Source organism: Aedes aegypti, chromosome 1 (assembly GCF_002204515.2).
Source record: "Aedes aegypti strain LVP_AGWG chromosome 1, AaegL5.0 Primary Assembly, whole genome shotgun sequence".
NCBI lineage: Eukaryota > Metazoa > Arthropoda > Insecta > Diptera > Culicidae > Aedes > Aedes aegypti.
This window is the reverse complement of record NC_035107.1, coordinates 224,581,173-224,603,808: the sequence shown is the minus strand read 5'-3', so window position 1 is coordinate 224,603,808 and position 22,636 is coordinate 224,581,173. Positions and strand designations below refer to the sequence as shown.

At 37.9% G+C, this 22,636-nt stretch overlaps 1 protein-coding gene across 5 annotated transcripts in view; it reads right to left on the bottom strand.

The window, feature by feature from the left end:
- Nucleotides 1–22,636, bottom strand: part of LOC5567597 (hornerin) — a 159,927-nt gene that overhangs the window by 24,847 nt on the left and 112,444 nt on the right. The window contains exon 1 of one of the 5 annotated variants that reach the window (XM_021857697.1): nucleotides 16,028–16,788. The exons of the other annotated variants lie outside the window; for them this stretch is intronic. The gene's annotated coding sequence lies outside the window, so the exon portion shown is untranslated. Of the gene's footprint in view, nucleotides 1–16,027; nucleotides 16,789–22,636 lie in introns of those variants that run through there. 5 annotated transcript variants of the gene reach the window in all.

The following is a 22,636-nucleotide window of genomic DNA, read 5'->3' as shown; positions in this document are numbered from 1 at the left end:
TCTTCTATGGCATGGGTTCCCAAACTTTTTGGATGCACGATTCATCTAGACATCCGGCTTAGTTTTCGCGACCCACCAATGGAAAACTGTAAAGAAAATACTTTTATATCAGACATTGCCAAAAAAATCTTGTTTACACAATGCCATGGATTCGCTTTTTAATATTTAAAAAAAAAATCTCGTTGAAAAGGTGACAAAAAAGAGAAAGACGTGGTCCACATTGAGAAGGGTCAAATAGATCATCTAAAAATTAGTCAATTTTTTTTTACATTTGACAAGGCAAATCCTGGTAACTAATTCATCTTCAATACTTTAACCTTCCGCGGATGTTAAGAGAAACAACTTAATAAGATACTGGGGTCATTATGACCCAGGAATGTATACCCCTGTAAATCAGCGAAATATTAACCGAATAATAGAATTTATGCCGCATTCAAAATATATACTGCTCAAAATTGTGGTCACTACCTGGAATACCGGTTCCGGTTCCAGTGGCCACCGGGAATCGGCTACGAAGGGGACGATGTTGGACACGTGGAATTACAGTACACTCAGTCCAGGAAACTGCAGTCATCACCAAATTGTATGAGATGCAGGCCATATAGGAACGTACTGTCTTGAGCAAACTTGCTTCGGGGACCAAGAACTTCCACATAGGATACAACTTAGTTCAGAATTCGACCACCGGGTAGCGCTAGCGTCGATATAGACTTCTGGTTGAGAATGATTATGCGATAACTCGAGATTAGGAGCATATAGAAGGATGCTGTCTTCGACAAAGTTGTTCAGGAGGATAAGGACTTCCACATAGGATACAATTTAGTTCAGAATTCGACCACCACGTGGCGCTAGCGTCGATATGGACTTCTGGTAGGGGCTAATTATACGATAACTCAAGATTGCGACCACATAGAAGGATGTTGTCTTCGGCAAAGTTGCTCAGGAGGATAAGGACTTCCACATAGGATACAACTTAGTTTAGAATTCGACCCCACGTGGCGCTAGCGTCGATATGGACTTCCGGTAGGGGCTAATTATACGATAACTTAAGATTGCGAGCACATAGAAGGATGTTGTCTTCAACAAAGTTGCTCAGGAGGATAAGGACTTCCACATAGGATACAACTTAGTTTAGAATTCGACCCCACGTGGCGCTAGCGTCGATATGGACTTCCGGTAGGGGCTAATCATACGATAACTCAAGATTGCGAGCACATAGAAGGATGTTGTCTTCGGCAAATTTGCTTAGGAGGATAGGGACTTCCACATGCGATACAATTTAGTTCAGAACTCGACCACCGGGTGGCGCTAGCGTCGATAAGGACTTCTGGTAGGGTATGATTATGCGATAACTCGAGATTAGGAGCATATAGAAGGATGCTGTCTTCGACAAAGTTGCTCAGGAGGATAAGGACTTGCACATAGGATACAACTTAGTTCAGAATTCGACCACCACGTGGTGCTAGCGTCTATATGGACTTCCGGTAGGGGCTAATTATACGATAACTCAAGATTGCGAGCACATAGAAGGATGTTGTCTTCGGCAAAGTTGCTCAGGAGGATAAGGACTTCCACATAGGATACAACTTAGTTTAGAATTCGACCCCACGTGGCGCTAGCGTCGATATGGACTTCCGGTAGGGGCTAATCATACGATAACTCAAGATTGCGAGCACATAGAAGGATGTTGTCTTCGGCAAATTTGCTTAGGAGGATAGGGACTTCCACATGAGATACAATTTAGTTCAGAACTCGACCACCGGGTGGCGCTAGCGTCGATATAGACTTCTGGTAGAGAATGATTATGCGATAACTCGAGATTAGGAGCATATAGAAGGATGCTGTCTTCGACAAAGTTGTTCATGAGGATAAGGACTTACACATAGGATACAACTTAGTTCAGAATTCGACCACCACGTGGCGCTAACGTCGATATGGACTTCCGGTAGGGGATAATCATACGATAACTCAAGATTGCGAGCACATAGTGGCGCTAGCGTCGATATGGACTTCTGGTAGGGAATGATTATGCGATAACTCGAGATTAAGAGCATATAGAAGGATGCTGTCTTCGACAAAGTTGCTCAGGAGGATAAGGACTTACACATAGGATACAACTTAGTTCAGAATTCGACCACCACGTGGCGCTAGCGTCGATATGGACTTCCGATTGGAGCTTATTAAACGATAACTCAAGATTGCGAGTACATAGCAGGATGCTGTCTTCGACAAAGTTGCTTTACTGGGATTCTTCCAGGAATATCCCCAAGGATTCCTCCAGGATTCGTTTCAGGAATACTTCGAAATTTCACGGGATTCCAGGGATTTTACAACTAATTTCTTCTGGTATTCCTCCATAAAATTTTCCACAGACTTTTGCAAGGATTCCTCCAGGAAAGTGTCTACAAGGATCCTTGCACAGAGATTTTCAGGGCTTTCTCCAGGAATTCCTCCAGGAGTTAGACTAAAATAATCTCTTCAAGGATTACTAAAGATGTTTCTCTAGTGATTTATCCAGAATTTCTTTCGAAGATTCCTCCAAGGACACATACAAAGATATCTCCAAGCAGTTCTCTCGAGATGCGTCCAAAAATTATTCCGGATATTTCTTACGGGATTCCTCCACGGATCGCTACAGGTATGATTCCACGAGGAAATCCTACAAAGATTTTACAAGGAATTTTTGCAGGTGTTCTAAAACTCACGACTTTCTCAATGAAATTACATGAATTGCCTCAAGAATTTCCCAAGATAATCTTCCAGGGATTCGTTCTGGGCCTCCAAAAATACTCCATGGATTCCCCCAAGAGTTCTTCTTGGTATTTCTCCAGAGATTCTCCCATGAATTCCTGTTAGAATTTCATCAGAACTTATGCTGAAAATTTCTCCATGGATAACATTAAGAAAATCCCTACATATTTTTTTTTAAATCTCTTCAGGGATATATCCAAATATTTCTCCACAGATTTCTCCAGAAATTTATCCATTTAAATATTTATATCAAGATTCTTCCAGGGATTTTCCTTCTACAGGGGTTTTCCAGGGATTTCTCTAGCGATTCCACCAGCAAAATCTCTACAATGATGCTTCCTGGGATACCTCCAAGGCTTCTCCAGTGATTCCTCCAGAGATGTCTCCAGGAGTCCTTCAGTAATTGACATAGAAAATCCTTCATGGATTTCTACAGGAGTTTATCCAAAGACTCCTCCAAGGATTTCTTTATGTAAATCTCTACAGGGATTCTTGCAGAGATTTCTCCAGCTTTTTCTTCAGAAATTTCTTCAGAAAAATCGATACATGATTTCCTTTAGAAATCGTTTCAGGAATGAACTGGTAGAGAATCGACTGTATATATTAATGATATATGATTTTCGTCTACGCAGCCTTTATTATAAATAGAACTTTGAAAAAAATAAAGACTGCTTAACTGAAAAGCATATTTGATGTTCCGGGGATTTTTGTGAGGAATTCCTCCAGAGTTTTCCTCGTGAATCCCTTCTTAGGCAGCGTCTATTTATTACGTAACGCTAAAATTGGAATCTTTTGACCATCTCCCCCCCCCCTCTTTTACGCTTTTTGTATGATAATTTTTAAATTTTTGTATGAACCGTAACGCTTGAGCCTACTCCCACCCCCCCCCCCTCCCCCTAAAGCGTTACCTAATTTGTGGATGCCGTCTTAGGCTCCTGCAAGAATTTCTCCAGCCATCCCTATAAGAACTCATTGAATAATTTCTCTGGAATAATTCGTTATAGAATTTCTGGAGCGATGTTTGGAGGGGATTTCAAATTGCCAAATAACCTCCAAACCATCACCTCCAAGTTAGTTCTAATATCCTCCGTTATTTGAAATATGGTGGCGCGTCGATCGTCGCAAGTTTATCGTTAAACAGTCAATAGCTTTGTGATTTTTAGATCTATATAATATTGGTAAAATTTGTGCCAGCTACCGCGCTTATACAAATAATGCAAGTAAAAATTTTTAGTATTAGGTAAAATGGGAAATTTGATATAATATAATTTTTAATATTTAATACAAATTTATAAAATGATTTTTTTTAATTTATCAATTTATTATTTAAAAAAATAATTTTAGCTACAAACTTTTTGATATAAAATAGGATTATATAACCTATTATTGAAAATACATATATAAATGCTAAAGTACTATTAGTTATATTCTGAAAATTAAAAAAATGGCGGTATTTTGGTCTATTTAGAGAAACCTGTCCTGTTATTGATAATTCACATTGAACCTTACTTAAATTTGTTTGATTCGTATATCGTCGTCATCAGAATATGTTATAAGATTTAATTTTCTCAATATTTTATTAAATAAAATGTCAGATCAAGGTGCAGTTTATGTTTAAATAGAGATGGATTACAATAAATTTATTTCAATAATTAATAATAATGAAAAAAAAATCGAATTGATTTAATAGTCAAATAAAAAAGATTATTTTTATGATTTTAGCTCTAAAACATGTTTATATCGCCCATTGTTCTTATTGTTTAAATATGTCAAGTTGTGACATAGTAGATGTACTGGAATGTGTATCTAGAAAGACAATTTAAAGCTTAATTAGAAAAGTATCTCCTATACATTGAAAAGAAAGTTGTGCAATTCAATTCTAATTGATATTTTTTTTATTTAATTAATAAAAATACATTTAATAATGTTTTGCTTTTATTTTTTTAAATAATCATTTAAATAATAGTATATTTGTATTGTAAAATAAAATTGAAATAATTTGAAAGATTTCTATTTGGAAAGAATTTTTTTATAATTGTACCTTGTGTATCAGGGTTTATTTACTAATTAATTATTAAATTAATTTTTCAAGAATTTTAAAGATTTAATAATGTATAAAAGTTACCGTGGAATAATTATTTGAAAAATATAATGAGAAATGAAATGTTAATCGTTTTAAAATATATCTTGTTTTTTAAGAAATAAATTTATTTTAGATCTATAAATTAAAAATTTTATTTATTCAAAATATTATTTCAAAAATAAAATATTTTTTTTAATTTTCAATAAAATATTTCATAAATTTAACCTTAAAATAGTTATCGCGAATAAATTTGTCGTAATTTATGTTTTTTTTATTATTATTTATTGTTGGGGCTGTGGAAGTGCTCATTGAACACTAAGCTGAGAAGCGGGTTTGTCCCAGTGAGGACGTTATACCAAGAAGAAGAAGATTTATTATTAAATAAATTATTTATTAAAATATAAATATTAATAATAATAATTTATAAATTATGATAAAATAAGTATATTTGATTTATATAAATTATTTATAATGAAATGTTTAAATAGGAAATTCGGCAAATAATATTTTCATCTGTTTATCAAAAACATGTCTTTTTGAATTTCATTTAAAGTCTAACCTGCGCACTGATAAATTATTAAAGGGCCGCAGTTTCAAGGGGCAAACGCCCCGGGCCCCTCAGTCAAGTGGGCCCCCGAGGATGAAAACAAAATGTGAAACACAATTTATAATTTTATATTTCACAATTTATTCTTCTCTCTAACGTTACGTCCCAACTAAGGCAGAGCCTACTTTTCAATTTTGTGTTCTTATGAGCACTTCCACAGTTATTAAAGCTAAGTAGCCCGTCATTCGTTTTGGCAACAATGATGACTTCTCAGCTTGCATTTCAAAGTGATAAAACTCAATCTTGATAGTTTGTATTGACTTGAAAAAGTATCACTGTACGCGCTAACATGCATAAAGTATGCTGATACTTTTTCAGCTGTGTCAGTGCAAAACCAACTGATTTTCTTTGATTCGAAATCGTGAGATAAATTAGCAACAATCATCAACGCCGCGTACAAATTTCAATTATGGCCTACTTCGCCTTAACTGAGATCTTTCTCTGTCGATTAATCAGTTTTGCATATGTATATCGAATGACAGGTACTCTATTCTATGCCCTGGGAAGTCGAGAAAATTTCCTTTAGATCTTTGACCGCTTGGTCTTGCTAAAAAGCTGCGCGTTACCACTAAGGATATCTGGGCCTTTATATTTTACATATCCAAATCCGATATCATTTACAAAAGAGATATTATGACATGAAATTATTTTATATAGTAGACTCCAAAAGATTTTTATCTGAATCTTTTTGTTTCAATTCCTTCTATTCACTTACGAAAACTTCTAAGGTTATATAGAAATCCTTAAAACTCTTCACTGTTATATCTTTCTGGAAAGATACTGCCAAAATTATAGTGCTCTATACCCTTGAAAGAAAAAAAGATGAAAGTAGACGAAGGTTCTCTGTAATTCACATTTTCATGATTTCACTATCAGGATACTGAAATTACTATTTTATCGAAAGCATCACTCTACCGGAAATCCGATGTTTCCATTATCTACTACATTTTTTCCATTTGTAGGCCCATTTTTTTAATTTTTTATTGATATTTTTATAACTTTGTTTCCATATTGCGATTTTTTCTTAAAGCATAAAATTCACCATAATTTTGATCCGAGACCATAGAGACTGTAGAATTACGTGCAAGTTGTCTGTTTGTATTGTTCTTCTAAACAGTTGTCAATATCTTCAACATAAAAATTACAAAGCAAGGGACCTTAATATAAGCCTTGGAAAGGCCCATGTAATTATTTCTAAAACTTGTCAGCAGATCGAGGGTAAATCTCATGTGTTTCTCTGAATTGTACAAGATTTTTTAAAGTTTTCCAGGTTATCCAAAGGTGTTGAGGTTTTCTAACAATATTTCTATGGAAGCTGAGTTAAAAGTGCGTCCACAATTTTAACTGACTGAGAACGAATCAGTTTAAATTCATTTTCATAATAAATTATGTAAGTCTTTTCAAGTATTTGGTACAGCTGATTTATGTACGCAATAATAACGAAGTGGTGATGTGTATTGTTGAACTTGAGTAATATTACAATTTGCCGATGTTTTTTATAGATTTTATTTTCATAAAACTAAACTTTCTTATGCTTGGTGTTTTTGGCTCATTTTGTATCAAGGGCCCCCTTCAAAAGATCTGACCCGGGCCTATTATCTATTATGCTGATTTGGGGCACATTATTAGTGCTCATGGATTATTTTATGCAATTCCTGGAAGAAACTGTTGATTAGTTGTTGAACTAATCAGCGTAGGAGCTCCTGGAGGGGCTTTGTTGGCTTTGTTGAATTTCTTGAGATATTCCTAAGATTGTTTCCTAAGATGCTAATCCAGGAATTTCTCAAGTAGCTGAAGAGAAATTTTGCTATAAATTCTGACAGAGTTTCCAGTAAGTTCATCAGGATGAGATGGATCAGTATCCATATACTTTAAAGGCTCATCAATTTAAGCTAGAGAAAGCGCCGCTATCAGCCGAGTTCTCAATTTGAAGGGTTATCCTCAGTCCTTGAAAGTAGATTGTACCAAAACTTTGCCAAAGACAGTACTTTGCTATCTCCTAACGCATACGAGACATTTAACAACACCACCAAAATGATAAAATACCATAAGAACTGTGTCTCTTATAACGCTTTTTCTTCAGTGATTCCTCTACAGATTTCAAAAAACTAAATGATTCTTCCTATTATTCTGCAAAACAAGCCATTTGACTATATCTATTGCTTTCAGCTACTGAATGCAAAAACCGGTGGAATAACATTCGCGATCAATATCGCAAGTCACTTAAGAAAGAAGTGACCAGAAGTGGCCAGGCAGCGTCTGGGATTCGTCCGTATAAGTACAGGGACATGTTAAGTTTTCTTCAACAATCATTCGAAGAAAGAAATACCATCAGCAGCATTGATCATCCAAGAGAGCCAGCGCAAAATGAAGATGCAGGATTGTCGGACGATCTTGATAATGACGAAGACGAAGTTGTGGGTCATGAACCTGAGTCCCAATTGATTCAACCGCGACATCCAACATCGAAAAATCTCGCTCGGAAAAAATCGCCGTACGCTCGAAAAAAAAATACGAAACAGGACACTGCTTCTGCCTCTTCGAAATTGATGGATTTCCTGATTGCCAAAAAAACGTCCAACACAGAACCTCATCCGGTGGACACGTTCTTGGGAGGAATAGCACCGGTACTCAAAACGTTGGATCGGATGAGGTTACATAAGGCTAGAGCAGAGATTTTCGGTGTTGTGCAAAAGTACGAACTGGAAATGCTCCTGCAACATGAGAATGATCCAACCAACGTTCCATCAACGAACATGAATTTGAACATGTCGCCTCGCTCAGATTCCTCAACACCGCTGCCAAACACATTGATCATGAACGAGCCGTCATACAGCATCATGTCTGAGCGGTCAATTCGAACTCCTTCTCCAATAAGACCACCAACATCAGAATCTCCACGACCGACGTTCTCAATTCGAACAGGCTCTTCAATAACAGCATCAACACCACAATCTTCACGGCCGATCTTCAACTTCCATTCGCACCCCAACATCGCACCCGAGCCATGTGTCTCAGACACAGTTGCACCACAATGTACCAGTCCGTCCTACATGCAACACACGATGCCAACAACGATTATTACACTTCAGCCGCCGTTAAACGTTGATCCAACACCATCTACGAGCTATGACAACGTCAATGAAACCATCCCGAAACGCCGAAAAATAATAGATTTTGGTACCAACAACCCGCTCACAATGCAGCAATTCATCGAAGCTTTCAATCATAAGTAATATTATATTTCTCAATACGTAGTAATAGTTATCACATGCAAATCAAAAGAAATACACAACATGAATTCCAGTAAGTCTTATCTTAAGTCTTCGATCTATCTCTCAAAAGATATTCTTTCAATTAAAACGATACATAAGCATCGGATGTAAGTATGTTTCACTAATAGTTTTTCGTACTTTTATGAGAAATTGAGCCTTTATCCACAGACAAGAAGAAGTAACACTAACAATACAACGCTTTTAACGATAATTTAATATTTCCTATGTTCCATACAAAACGTCCAAAGGCACGCGCATCATCTTCCTTGGTGTTTAAAATTTCACACTAGTGCCATCTGCAGGCATTGTTGCACATAATCGATTTTTGTACAAATCGGTGATCATTGTGTGAAGTGAGCGATGGATTTTTAATAAAATTGTTCTATACGTTACGTCTGTTTGTCTGTGTCTTAATAGTTTAAATCACCTTGTATTTAGTCACCTCTACTCATATAACCAGAAAATCAACAATAGGCTATAATTTCAGCAGTTAATAACAATAGACGAATTACCCTATTGCGAACAGATGTTTCTCCCTACAGCACAAACGTATTTAAGGTCAAGGAGCATCGGTGCAGACCAATGTTTGGTTCTCCAGATTTGTGCTCTTGAAAATTTGAGCCATAGCTTCTATTCATCCTTATCTTAAACTAACTCGTTCAAATCTTCAACAGCAAGTACAATAGAGATAAGAACTGCAAAATTTTTCCACGCTGACACTTATAGTCCCGCCTATCTCATCACCAAAAACGTTCTAACAGAGACGCCAGCAACATTCTTCCTCTGTAAGGGCCGTCCATTAATTACTTGAGGCAGTATAGCGTAGCATATTTTGGTCAATTTTCGACACTCCCATTCCCTTTGTAGCCTATTTTTCCATACCTAATACATGGTATGCAACAAAATCGCAGACAAATTGAAATTGTCTTATGTAATTGATAGATAGCCACATGGTTTATTATTTCTATTAGCTCTTCCGTTCCTAAATTGATATTTTTATCAGGGACAAGCATATGCAACACAGAATAACTTTAAAAGTCGTTCTTAAGATGAAGTTGAATCGAAGCCACACCTCAGGTTTTCAATGACATAAGTCAGAAGAACCAGATATCTGTTCAAGCCAAGAATTTGAACATTTGGTGGTGTTGATGTTGCAGAACTTTGGAGGCGAAGAACAAGATACGAATGTAACAGGAACAATAACGTTTATTGAAACACACGTCTGATGCGATTGGTGGTTGAAACAGGAATAAGAAAAAAGTGTAACAACCCTTAGTTGCTAGGTCCAACCTACTCCAGGATACGGTTGTCAGGGACGTAGCAGGGTTGTTGAGATAGGGTTCACGATTGCTTCGTTTTTCAACACCCCCTCTCAATCGGTGACTCCCAGTCTTGAACGTAGATCTTGGAATCGTACAGTATCCAATGATTTCGTGAAGATGTCGGCTTCTTGATCTGCAGTTCCAATAGGCTCAATCGTCACGGTTCCAGCAGCAACATGGTCCCTCAGAAAATGATGTTTGATATCGATGTGCTTGATTCTTTTTGATTCCATGTTTCTTGCCAGTCCAATACAGCCACGATTATCTTCAAATATTGGAATTGCTTCTGCCTTTGATTTGCATTTCAAATCTTCCAGGAGACCGCCCAACCAAATCGCTTCACTTACTGCAGAGCTGAGAGCAACGTATTCTGCTTCACTAGATGAAGTAGATACGGTTACTTGTTTTCTACTTGCCCACGATACGGTTGATCCGAACACCTTGAAGACAAAGCCAGATACGGATTTTCGATCTTCTTGATCTGATGCCCAATCTGAGTCCACAAAGCCAATCAACGGAGCTGAAGATTCATTCCGCTTGTAGAGCAAACCAAGTTCGCTAGTGCCTTTCAGGTATCTCACAACGCGCTTCAAGGCCTGCCAATGATGATCCACCGGATTCTGTTGGTAACGTCCAAGGTAACTTACAGTAAAACAAATATCAGGTCTAGCACATAGCATCTGGTACATTAAACTGCCTAGAAGTTCTCTGTAGGGTTCATTCGTTCTGCTTCCGGCTCGACTCAACTGTAATCCTTTTTCCATAGGCGTTTTCACTGCGTTGCAATCTATCATGCCGAATTTCTTCAGGATTTTTTGCGCATTGCTTCCTTGGGACAACTTTAGGATACCTCTCTGACGATCGTAATCCAATTTAATGCCAAGGAAGAACTTTGCCTCGCCGCAATCCGACATTTTGAACTCACGGGACAGTTGTTGCTTCAGGTGTTCAATGGTTCGAATGTTTCTGCCAATGATAAGTAAATCGTCTACATACAGCACCAGAAAGATTTCGTCGTTCTCTTTTGTTGAAGTGTACAAGCAATAATCTCTTTTCGATCTTGAAAAACCTAGCTTCAGCAACACCGTATTGAGTTTTTCATTCCAACATCGTGGAGACTGTTTCAGCCCGTAAATAGACTTCAGTAGCTTGCATACTGTTCCTGGCGCTGCCTGCACTCCATCCGGTACCTCCATGTACAGCTCTTCCTTCAGGTTGCCATGGAGAAAGGCCGTCTTCACATCCATTTGATGTAGATAGAAACCATATCGTACGGCCACAGCGAGCACCACACGTACTGTTGCCAAGCGAGCCACAGGAGCAAACGTTTCTTCATAATCGATGCCAGGACGTTGCAGAAATCCTTTCACCACTAACCTTGCTTTGTGTCGAATTGCTTGTCCACATTCGTTTTCCTTCAATCGGAATACCCATTTGGATTTCAAGGGCTTAACACCTGGTGGTCGTTTCATCAGTTGCCACACACGATTGGCCTCCATCGATTTGAGCTCGTCGAGTACAGCCTCCATCCAATGGTCACGGTCATCACTCTTTGCGATATCATTAAAACACTGAGGTATATCTGTGAATTGTGGAGAGCCAACAGCAGTTGCTTCAAAACCAGTTAAATATTCCAGCAACTTACCCGGAAACTTGCGCTCCCGTTCGCTACGCCTCGTGGACGATTCATCTGAATTGCTGTCCCGTTCTTGTTGCGAAGGGAGCGCGGTGGGTAGTTCATCATCGTATTCGCTATCTTCAGCTTCAATCATTTCAACGGAATTTCGCGCTTCGTTTTCTTCTCCAGATACGAGGTAATTCTTGCTTTCCCCCTCTTGATCGGACGATGTCAAGATCATCAAAGGAATATCTTCAGATTTGCTACTATTGGACGCATACGGATAACAAGCTTCATTAAACTTCACATCTCGAGCAATTACGATTTTCCGAGAATTCCTGTCCCATAAGCGATATCCATTTGAAGCGTATCCGATCATCACCAGTTCTCGACTCTTCGCATCTAACTTCTTGCGATATTGGTTGGGGATCCATGCAAATGCTTGAGAACCAAAAACTTTCAGTTTCTCCAAGTTCGGCTTCTGTTTGGTCCAGCATTCCGTCGGGGTAAGATTCCTCGGGAGAGCAGAAGTGGGACTCCTATTCATCAAAAACGTACCTGTTAGAACTGCTTCTCCCCACATCGATTTAGGCATCCTCGAGTCAATAAGCATGCTTCGAACTTTCTCCACTAGGGTTCGGTTGAACCGCTCCGCTACCCCGTTTTGTTGAGGGGAATATGCAACGGTCGCTTCTATTTGAATACCTTTAGCCTTGTAGAATTTCATCTGATTTCCGGAGCAATATTCTCGACCTTGATCTACTGTCAACTTCGATATCGATGCTCCAAACATAGCTGTTACCATCGCTTCGTACTCTTGAAATTTTTCAAAAACTTGAGACTTTTTCTTCAGTAGGAACACCATCGCGAAGTGTGAATAGTCGTCGATAAAGCTGACAAAATAACGGTGACCATCCCATGACGCGGGCTCTATAGGTCCACAGACATCAGAATGGATTCTTCCGAGTGGTCTCGTTGCTCTTTCGCGCTTTCCATCAAATGGTTCTCGACACATCTTACCTTGAACGCAAGCTTCACAAAATTGGAGCTTCTGAGGCTTAAAGTTCAGTCCTTTGGCTAAATCTTCCCGCACCATCATCTTCATACTATTCTCAGACAGATGACCTAGTCGTCTATGCCACAGATTTACTGTCTCTGAACTGCACAAATTCGCTTCTTTCTCCGGGACTTCAATTTCAAGTTCATACAAGTTGCCTCGCAGATAGGCCGTCGCAATGGTTTTCCCGTTTAGCTTCAACGTTGCCACCTTGCTGTTGAACGCCACTTCGACTCCTGCTTTTGCCAATTTCTTTACTGACATCAAATTGTCCCGTAGACTTGGCACGTACAAAACGTCCTTCACATGTAACGGAACTCCAAGATTACTTGATCCTGAGATCTCTCCTACCTGCTTGGCTTCAAGAAATTGGCCATCCTTAGCTACGTTGATGATAATTGGCGATTGTACTGATTTGACGGATTTGAAATACGTTTTCTTGTTCACGAGATGGTCACTCGATCCAGAGTCTAACTTGAACACGATCTTCCCGACGCTGTCTCGCTTAGTAACTGCACGGTCCGCCATGAACACCACTGGTTTAAAAGTACTTGCCACATTTGCATTTCCTTTTGCTTTCTTGCAATCTTTCTTCATATGCCCTCTTTTTCCGCAGGAATGACATTTTCCATTGAACCGGTTGCCTTACTTCTGGTTATCGCCAATGAACGCTGCTGGTTTGTCTTCTACAGTATAGCTTCGATCGTTTCGTTTCGATTCTTCATCGATCAAACGGGTCTTCATCACTTCGTAGGTAAGTTCGTTCTCCGGCAAATTCTCTAAAGCCGTCACCAGAGCGTCGTATGATTCCGGAAGCGTTAACGCCAGAGACGAGCAAACATCGCTTTCTTCCAACTTCGATCCCGCCATGCGTAACTGACGAATCAAATCTTCAAACTCCAGCAGATGAGTCCGAACCGAGGCGCCATCTTTCAGGTGCAATCTTGCAATTTGCCTCCTGATTAGGGTCTGCCTACCTGCTGATTTCTTCGCGAATGTATCCTCGAGACTTTTCCACATTGCTTTTGCTGTGCCCTTGTCCCGAATGCAGCCTAGGTACTCGTCTGCTACGAAGCCCACCAAAATCGCTTTGGCCTTCCTGTCCGTCTCGTGGAACTTTGCCGCTTCCGCAGCCGTTACGGGTACATCCTTTACGATAGCGTCCCATACGTTCACCGACTCCAAATAGGTTTGAACACGGAATTGCCATACATCGTAACCTTTACCAACGAATTGCTGAATTCCGTGAACCGCAGCTTCTTTACGGTGGTCGCCCATAACCTGTTGATGTTGCAGAACTTTGGAGGCGAAGAACAAGATACGAATGTAACAGGAACAATAACGTTTATTGAAACACACGTCTGATGCGATTGGTGGTTGAAACAGGAATAAGAAAAAAGTGTAACAACCCTTAGTTGCTAGGTCCAACCTACTCCAGGATACGGTTGTCAGGGACGTAGCAGGGTTGTTGAGATAGGGTTCACGATTGCTTCGTTTTTCAACAGGTGGTGACCAATCGATCAAATTTTGAGCATGATCGATTGTCTGGTTCTTCAGATTTGTGCTCTTGAAAATTTGAGATTTAACTTCCATGCATCTTCACTTTAAAGTAGTTACAGTGAATCCTCCATAAGTCGATGTTCCATGAGAAAACCCCTACTTCAGACGGGTTAACTTTTGGAATTGTGTGTATTTTTTCCTAACTCGAAAATCAAAATGATCTAGTTTGACGTGTATTACAAAAATTCATACATATTTTTATTTTTCTACAATTCTAAACAGTACCCAGAAGAAGGATGCCCAAAAATAAAAAATAGAAAAATCAAAAATCAACATTTATAAATTTGCGAATAAAAAAATTATTGCCCAAAACGTGTTTATATAGATTTTAGATAGCGAAAAATTAGACTAAAATCTAAAATAAAAATGTGGGTATTAAAAGGCTAAAAACAATATTTGATACATGGTCCTTCGGAATAGCTTTCCAAAGGATAACTGTTCCATGACTCAATATTTTCATGAGTTTTGAGAGCATATTTTATATGAAAAAGGAGTCGATCGTAGTGACTCGCCTGAAGTCACTATCGATGTTTTAACGTTCAAGGATCCGTCATTTGGATGACTGTTTTTAAATCGGTTCAGAAGATAAAAGAGCAATGTAGAAGTATCAGCGTAGCTCTATCCCTTAACATACACACTTTGAAGAGGCTGTGCAGTCTCAGTTTTATCCAAATGAATTCAAATTTGGGGAGGACACTCAGAATTTGATCTAGAATCGAATGAACGGTGTAGAGCAAAAGAATCTTTAACCGCTCTACAGCACACCTAACACAGCTCGGTTTATGAAACATGACTATCATTGAAGTTAGCAATAAATGCGCTATGTACTTTTATCATTGGTTCATGTATCGTAAATTAATTTGTAATTACTTTTCATGTAATGACTTATGAGCATTATAAAAAAAAATATAGTTTTAACATCATATGCATATGGTTTGATTAGCTCAACTTGACAAGTACCGTAATTTTAAGGATGACACTACCGAAGAATCATGTCTCACATATGTTCTGTAAGCGATATGAGCAAGGAAAATGTGGTTCTTACTAAAAATGGCATCGCTGAAAATGATTCCGTTGTCAAAATTTTCATGAGAATGTTCAATTAGGCTACATTACCTAATTACTAGGAAGTGAACCAGCGTTCGGCTGAAAGCCTCTTAAATAAAGACAAAAAAAAAAAACCTAATTACTGTTAAGACTATTATGTTTCCTAAGGAAATTGCCTACCTTTAATTTTAAAATAACTCAAAAAGTAAATGACTTGTAAGCGATTGGTTGTAAGCGTTACTTCATCTTCGGCTTCACAAGCAATGATTTAAGTAAGTATCGACATTTTCAATATAACCGAACGTTGTTTACATGGGTGATCAATGTTACCCCATATCAGCCAAATAAAAAATCGCCTGAAATATTATGTTGAACATACTTAAATCATTCCAGAAACAAAATACAGTATACAGTCACGAGCTATGGGTAGCAGTACTTGTTTTAAAAATACAAAACTCTCAACATTTGCTATTCCAATTGAAATGGTAAGGAAATATTCAAAAAACTGATCAATGTTACCACGGATTAAGGTACGTTGCTTTCTAAACCACAGAAAAGGCACACAAATGAATAACAGAATAATAAAATTTTATTATGTTTAGTGCAACATGGATTAAACTTATAGTGTCATCATGCTTCGCCTCTTTCAGAGTTGAAGTAGTTCTTGAACATTTCACGTACTTGGAATGCATTTTTGGAAGAATTACCTCCTTGAGCTGGAAGATTCACAAAACTGGGTATTATGTTATCCTCAGATAATGTTGCTGGGAATCGATTGTACCAGACTGCGCTTCCGTGGAATCGTCGTATATAATTGTGAAGCACACAACTTGCAAGAATCATAAAGTCGATGTTTTCTGGGTTTGCATGTATTGTGCGGTGATACATTCGACACCATGCGGCGAGCATAGCAAATGCGTTCTCAGAGATTCTTCTTGCTAAACTCAGCTGATAATTGAAGACACGCTTTTTTTGGTCAAGATGCAAACCAGGATATGGTCTCATAAGGTACGTTTTCAAGGGAAATGCTTCGTCGCCTACGATGACAAATGGGGCACATTGGTTTGTTCCCGGTAATGGTGCGTCATCTGGTACTGCCATTTGATCTCGATCCAAACCTTTCCCAAGTTGTGATTTGGCAAATATTCCTCCATCGCTACTTCGTCCATAGCTTCCTACATCAACGGCAATAAAATTACCATGTGCATCAACGAGCGCAAGTAGCACAATCGAGAACGTCTTTTTATAATTAAAATACAGAGATCCGCTGTTTGGAGGTGCTTGTATCGTTACATGCTTTCCATCAAGTGCTCCTATACAATTGGGGTAGCCCCACATATCGTAAAAATCCGCAGCGATTTGCTTCCACATTTCTCCTGTAGGCTTCGGCATAACCTCTTCCATTAGTGCTGTAACAATTGCACGACATGTTTCGTTGATGATTTGCTGAACGGTACTAACACCCAATCTGTAGCTAAATGATATTGTTTTCAGCGAATCACCAGTTGCAAGGTATCTGAAATATTTTTGAATTTTAATTAGTGAGAAGTAGCTTACAAGTATCTTGAGTAAAATAATGTCCTTAAGATGACACCGTTTTTGAATTACTTGACAATCTAACTTAATTTTGTAAAATGCGTAAAGCTAGTTCACGGTGTCTATGAAACAAAAAAAGGTAATTAAATAATAAAGATGTCTTAAACACCGACGAACATGAAGCCTCCAATCTTTTCATTCATATTGTGCTAAAAGGATAATAGGAAGGAAGGGGGTTGATTTGAGTATAGAACTTATTTTTTGTATTGATTTGTGGAACAAATTTCAGAGAACTAGGGCAAATGACATATCTATCAAAAATTAAATTTCGTGGCTACTATGCTGCATATTTGTAACATTCGACAAAAGTAGGCCTTGAGTAAATGGAGTACCAAGTGTGCATTTTAAAGCAGTATGGAAAGAAACTAAAATTTCTTAAAATTACCAAGAATTCAAAAAAGGTTATTTGAGGCTGAAATTTCGTACAGCTCATATGGCATATTGGGTGAATAGTCAGAAAATAATTCTGATAGAAATTTCTTTGCTAAAACACTACGAAGCTCGTGTATAATTTTAATGTGACTGTTATACGGTTACAATTTCCAATGTGACAAAACAACATGGTATTTTTTTGAGTTTTATAGAACAATCTCACAGATTTTAGTAAGTGGATCGAAAGGGTTTATCATTTGATGACCCTACACGATATTAACTCGAAATTGTCAAAAATTTCGAATGTGACAAATATGCAGTTATGGGCAGTATGATGGCCCCACGAAACAGCTTCCAAAGGATTTCTGTTCCATTACTCGATATTTCCATGAGTCGATGGTCCCTTCAATATCGACTCATGGAGGTTTGACTGTATATATTACTTTTGTAACTGGAAGTAACGAAATATTACTTGATGAGAAAAATAAATTCATCGTAGTCAGTGAAAAATAATACCTCCACCATTAGTATACGGTTCCTTTAATTGCGATATATTTTTAATTTCAGTTTCTATAGTTGCGGTATCCGTAGTTTTCTTACGGGATTCTTATGAACACCGAGGGGATGGGTGGGTGTAAAAAAGTCTTTTTCAGCGCTATGAAATTTGTAAATGAACCTTTTGATTGGTTTTGTAATTACCGATTTTTTTATATTTTCAACTGAATTATAAAAATATATTAGGCGGCGTCCACAAATTACGTAACGCTAGAAGGGGGGAGGGGGTAGGCTCAAACGTTACGACTCATACAAAAATTTTAAAATTTTCCATACAAAAAGCGTTACGGAGTGGGGGGGGAGAGGTCGAAAATTTTCAATTTTAGCGTTACGTAATAAATGGATGCCGCCTTATGTAATCACGGTGCTCCCCTGACCGTTATTATCAGAAAAAAAATCTCCATCAAATCTGTGCTCACCAATCCAGCTAAGCTGCATGTCTGGGCAAAACTTCAAAAAAATCGTAGGGCCCGTTTTGCAGTTACGCCCTTTTTTTTGTATAAGTCTACTAATTCAAAGGAAATATGAGATATTTGAACGGATTTTCTTTAGCCGCGATTATCAGAAGAAATATACCATCAAAATTTGGTTCAAAATTGGTTTGTTTAGTTATTTGTAACCTCTTGGTGGAGTTTTGAATGAAAAAATAAGCGAAATTTGAAGTTACGCCCTTTTTGAGGTGTAACTATTGAAAACACTTATTTCAAATAGATTAATTAGGCATTCTAATACCGATAAGCATGTTCAAATAATTTCAATGACATATTGCAACTACATGTCGCCAATGTATTTCACAATTGATAAATTTTTCAAAGGCTCAAGCACTGTAAGGCATTACGGAGCCATTTTTGTGACATTATTATTATTAAACAAATATTGTTATAGTTCAACTAGCCACCCCTTCGACTTTTCCGGCTAACATTGTACTGCGCTAGAACTTGAATTTCAACCGCTTAGTAATGGACTATTGGCTAAACTATAGAACTCTAGACCACTGTCAATCAGAGTTGTTTAATATCAATCATGTCAGCTGATGGCTGATGGTCCAAAACTATCAATATCACTTGCTAGCTATCACAGTGCGCATCGTACCTTCGTGCTGTGCGTACACGAGTTCTCTCTGCTCTTGGAAGTTTTCTTAAAAACTACCTAAAGCAATAAAACAGTACTTTTCAGTGCTACAAAAACAGTACTTTTCAGTGCTAAAATTAAAAACGGTACTTTTCAGTGCTACTAAAACAGTACTTTTCAGTACTATTTTTTCTACTATTGATCCCTTTACGATCCTTGTTTGGACCCGTGCCTTCGATTTTTCGTTGGACCCGTTGGCGAAAGCTAGCGGTGGTAATCCTTCTTGGACACCGTCTTGGGAAAAAACCTCTCGAAGGTCACGTCTTCTTTCGTTTATTAACTAAACATGGTATCAACAACAAACAAAAGGAAGGGTGAATCTCTGAATTCACTACTTCCTTCCAAAAAAGTGGGTTTTAAAACTGTCACTACACGTGGCAAGAATGGAAGAAAGGACGTTTCCCCGGAATGCGAACTTTCTTCCAAGGGTGAAATGAATAATTGTGTCGAAATGAGCAATCAGTTCGATGCTCTAGACAAATTTTCCGAACACCAAATCGAAGCAGCCTCTAGCCCAGGCTCTTTGATTCAAGTGAGGAAGCAAAGAGTGCCGCCTATCGTGGTCAGTTGTTCCGAATTTGCGGGATTTAGGCAGGAGATCTTGAACTCCATTAGGGGAATCAAGGTTTCCTTCCAAATCGCAAAGAAAGGAGACTGTCGCGTTTTGCCGGAAACTCTTAAAGATCGTGAACTTCTTCACAAATATCTTGAAGAGAAGAAGCACAAATTTTTTACTTATGACGACAAAACTGAACGTTTGTTCAAAGTTGTCTTCAAAGGTCTCTCAAGTGACTATAAATCACCTGAAGAGATCAAAAATGGAATAAATGATATACTTGGATTTTCCCCAGTCCAAGTAATCATTATGAAAAAGAGAACCCAATCTGGCATTGTTCGGAAAGGGCTTTCTCAAGAATTTTATTTAGTTCACTTTAACAAAAAAGAACTAAATAATATTAAAGCCTTAGAAAAAGCAAAACTTTTGTTTGATGTCCGTGTGACATGGGAACATTTCCAGAAACCTGGAGGAAATTACCAGAACCCCACCCAGTGCCGTCGGTGCCAAAAGTGGGGTCATGGTACAAAAAATTGTCGCATGGATGCTAAATGCATGATTTGCGGAGGTTCTTCTCACGCCAAGGACGTCTGTCCAGTGAAGGAAGATACCACCAAATTCATATGCTGTAATTGCGGGACTAACCATAAGTCCAATTTTTGGAATTGTCCTTCACGCAAAAGGGTCATTGAGGCTCGTGCCAGGCAGATGAAAGATAATATCCGTTACGATAACGGTCGTTTCCGGAATTTGCCTGGTAGAGTATCGAACAATGCTCATTTTTCAGTTAACGATCGCTTGATCATGAATCATACCCATCAGGAAGATCATAATCATGCTCATTCACAAATTAATTTTAATCCGTCGGGAAGCCGTGCGAATCTTTCAATTTCGAATGTATCTACCCACGGTAAATCCTTTGCCGATATCGTAGCAGGAAATTCGAACTCCTCCCCTGTTCGATCAATGGGTACCCATTCTACTTGTTTCAAATCAAATGGAAAAAACCCTACCGCCACAGGTAACTCCGCTTCTTCGTCTACCGGAAATTCTAATGGGAAATCACATGACATGTCTGCCTCTGATTTTAATTTTCTAACTGAACAATTGAATCTAATGATTGATGCAATGTTCAAAGCCACCACTATGACTGAAGCAGTCCAAGTAGGTGTAAAATTTACAAATCAAATTGTTATTGGATTACGTTTTTCTAATGGATCCAAATAATAATTTAAATATTTTAAATTGGAATGCTCGTTCTCTGAATGGTAAAGAGGACGAGCTGTTTAATTTTCTTACGGTTAATAACGTGCATATAGCAGTTATTACCGAAACGTATTTAAAACCTGGATCTAAACTCAAAAGAGATCCTAACTTTTTTGTTTATCGTAATGATAGACTTGATGGGGCATGTGGGGGAGTTGCAATCATCATACATAGGCGTATAAAACATCAACTGTTTTCATCATTTGAAACTAAAGTTTTTGAAACTTTAGGTGTTTCTGTTGAAACACAGTTTGGTAATTATACTTTCATAGCTGCCTATTTGCCTTTTCAATGCTCTGGACAGCAAGTTAATTTGCTCCAAACTGACTTGCGTAAATTGACTCGCAATAAGTCAAAATTTTTTGTCATTGGTGACTTTAATGCCAAACATCGGTCATGGAATAATTCTCAAAGTAATTCCAACGGCAGAATTTTATTTGATGAGTGCTCTTCAGGATATTTCTCAATTCAATACCCTGATAGCCCCACATGTTTTTCCTCTTCTAGAAATCCATCTACGATTGATTTGGTCTTAACCGACTCTAGTCATCTTTGTAGCCAATTAGTTACTCATGCTGATTTTGATTCTGATCATGTCCCTGTTACATTTCAAATATCCCAAGAAGCGATTCTCAATCCTATCAGCTCCACTTTCAATTATTTACGAGCCGACTGGAATATATATGAAACGTATGTTGACTCTAATCTTGATGTTAACATTTCTTTAGAAACTAAACTTGATATTGACAATGCTCTTGAAACTTTAACAAATTCCATTGTTGAAGCCCGGAGCATTGCAATTCCAAAATGTGAAGTAAAATTTGAATCCTTGATTATAGACGATGATCTTAAACTCTTGATCCGTCTTAAAAACGTGAGGAGAAGGCAATTTCAACGCACTCGCGATCCTGCTATGAAAATTATATGGCAGGATTTGCAGAAAGAAATCAAGAAACGTTTTGCTCAATTAAGAAACAAAAATTTTTAAAATAAAATTTCTCAATTGGACCCTGGCTCTAAGCCCTTTTGGAAATTATCTAAAATCTTGAAAAAACCTCAGAAACCAATACCGGCATTGCAAGAGGAAAACAAATTATTACTAACTAATTGCGAAAAAGCTCAAAAACTTGCTATGCAGTTTGAAAGTGCGCACAATTTTAATTTAGGACTTACTAGTCCAATTGAAAATGAAGTTACTCAGGAGTACGAAAATATTCTCAATCAAGAGAACGTTTTCGAAAATGCCTGGGAGACTGATTTGGAAGAAGTGAGAACTATTATTAAAAAATTCAAAAACATGAAAGCTCCTGGCGATGATGGAATTTTCTACATCCTCATCAAGAAACTTCCAAAAAGTAGCTTATCATTTTTAGTTGATATATTTAACAAATGTTTTCAATTAGCATATTTTCCTGACAAATGGAAAAATGCTAAGGTTGTTCCAATTTTAAAACCAGACAAAAATCCTGCAGAAGCTTCTAGCTATCGTCCAATCAGTTTGCTTTCCTCCATCAGTAAACTTTTTGGAAAGGTTATTTTGAACTGAATGATGGTCCACATCAACGAAAATTCAATTTTTGCCAATGAACGGTTCGGATTCCGCCATGGACATTCGACCACTCATCAACTTTTACGTGTAACAAATTTGATCCGTTCCAACAAATCTGAAGGCTATTCTACTGGTCTTGCTCTTCTAGACATAGAAAAAGCATTCGACAGTGTTTGGCATGATGGTTTGATTGTAAAATTAAAAAACTTTAATTTTCCAACATACATTGTTAGAATAATTCAAAGTTACCTGTCAAATCGTACACTTCAGGTTAATTATCAAAACTCCAGA